Genomic DNA, 2,500 nt, shown 5'->3' with positions numbered 1-2,500 from the left:
ATTTCGTTAAGATCTTTCATGCTGGAGAGACACCATTAACAAACATAATATATGTCATGCATCAGGTGTTAAGTGTGTTATGCCACTGCTTTTGTAATTATTTCCCTTTTTTGAGGTGTGTGTGTTTGTGTGTGTGTGTCTGTGTGTGTGTGTGTGTGTGTGTGTGTGTGTGTGTTAGTGTGTGTGTCTGTGTGTGTGAGTGTGTGTCTGTGTGTGTGTGCGTGTGTTTGTGTGTGTGTGTCTGTGTGTGTGTGTGTCTGTGTGTGTGTGTATGTATGTGTGTGCGTGTGTGTGTATGTGTGTGTAACGACTCACACAGGTCCTCTTTCTAACAAAATGCTCATAGCTCCCTGATAAAGATTTGAAAGTGGATGCATTACCATTCATAACTCGATGAGCTGTCCAGCCCATAGTTACGGCCAATATAGCTGACATATGGAGGATTAAATCTAATGCATTTTTATATTCCGATGATGAACACGGATATGAATTAGCATTTAAGGCAATTGTTGATGCATACACTTCCATTGAAGTTAAGTAGAACACGGTGTTTTTTTGTTTTGTTTTTTTTTTCAAATATTGTGTCGACTAGCATAGTGGATTTTGATGAAAACTGAACGAATTTTACAATTATGCTCTCCCTGTGATTTGAGTAGGGTTTTTTTTTTCTTTCTTTCTTTCTTTTTTTTTTCTTTTTTGTAGGCATATATATATATATATATATATATATATATATATATATATATATATATATATTTATTTATTTATGTGTGTGTGTGTGTGTGTGTGTTCATATGGATATTAAGATATATGTCTGCATGTGTGTGTGTTTATTTACCTTCTGGTCGCACTCAACCTACCTAGAGCTACACATGTCAACAGCTAACAAAAATTCACTCTCGGGTCTGCAAGTCAAAATCGCCCTGGTTGCTTAACTGGAGAGTAATTATTTGAGTGCGTCTTATGCAAGCAGTAAAATGATTACTGCAGAATGACATTCAGACTTTGTTGCAAGTTTCACGTCAAAATAGATTACCCCTGAGTTATTGTAAGTTGTCTGTGAGTCTTAGTTTGATATCTGGTTTGACTCAAAGCAGCAGATGGAGCCTCTGTTCTATAAAAATTCAGATCTTCCAAAAATGAGATTCTTACAAAAGAGTATTTCTTTTACAATGTAAAAGTATGATAATGAGTATAATCTGTATAATCACGATTAAGTGAGTACAATAATTCTTTACTATATGTAAACTACTGACTATACTCGACATATGCCAAGACTCGCTGCACAGTGACTAAGTGACTGACTAACTCTGAAGGTGTATGGAAGCTACTTGCTAACAGGTGCCTTGCTGATGTAAACTAGAAAAAAAATATTTACCATGGCACTCGCAACTAAGTTCGGGAACGAGTAACAGACTACCATCGCTCGTGGGAGGATCGAAAAGATGAAATTAAATGGTCTATATACAAACATTAATGAAACTAGCCCCAGATATTCTCAGGGCTAGTAGCTAATGTGGTTGGTTTCAGATATGAAAAAACAGGCCATGGCTCTGTAAATAGGACTTATTCGTTATCTATAGTAGGGGACGGTTGGTATTCCACTCCACCTCCCCCGCACAATAGTGTTTTTCTCTTTTTTTTTTATATATTTTCTCTTTTTTTTTCTCTCTGAGAGAGTTCTTTTGACCCGGAGTTTAGAACCATGGATATATAACTCTTCCTTGCCAGTGTTTGTAAAGGAGATGGCCAGACCAACCAACAAGACCCATCTACTTTAAGGGAAATACGTATCAAAAGATAAAGATAAAAAAAAAAGATCCATATACATTTACATTTTTGAGGACCACTTGCCCTAATAGTATGCCCCCAAAAAGTAATTGTTGTTATCATTGCTGTCGTATTTGTTACCAGTGTTTGTAAAGGAGATGACCAGACCAACAAGACCAATCTACTTTAAGTGAATTACGTATCAAAAGATAAAAAGATAAATAAAAAAAAATTCATAAACATTTAGATTTTTGAGGACCACTTGCCTTAATAGTATGCCCAAAAAAAAGTATTTGTTATTATCATTGTTGTTGTATTTGTTACTACAGACATGCAATATTCTTAAAACCCCCTCATCGCCTGAAGAAACCACAATAACAAGAAGGACTCCCCTCTGGCTGGCAATGATCAGTCCTACAAAATGAACATCGAGAGCACTTTACCCTCAAGTGGAATGTGGGCGAGGAAATCCGATAGAGGGACGTCCCTTCCTCGGCAGCGTCTCCGGATGAGGATCGTGCACACAGCCCCCGGGGTCTGCTCTTGTTGGGGAGGTGCAGGCTGGGTCAATTTTTGCGAGGACAGATGGTCAGCCTGACCTTGACTTGGTCTACGGCTCCGCGGTCCTCCTGTTTCTGACGGTAGTGTTCTTTTATCATCATTGTTTAGTTTAAGCGCCAGTGATATGCTGGGTAGTTATGTACGTACGATACACACTCACTATCACTTA

Source organism: Penaeus japonicus, unplaced genomic scaffold, assembly GCF_977035675.1.
Source record: "Penaeus japonicus unplaced genomic scaffold, GWHDUDI00000001_assembly GWHDUDI00000035, whole genome shotgun sequence".
NCBI classification, from domain to species: Eukaryota; Metazoa; Arthropoda; class Malacostraca; order Decapoda; family Penaeidae; genus Penaeus; species Penaeus japonicus.
Note: the sequence above shows the minus strand (reverse complement) of the source record.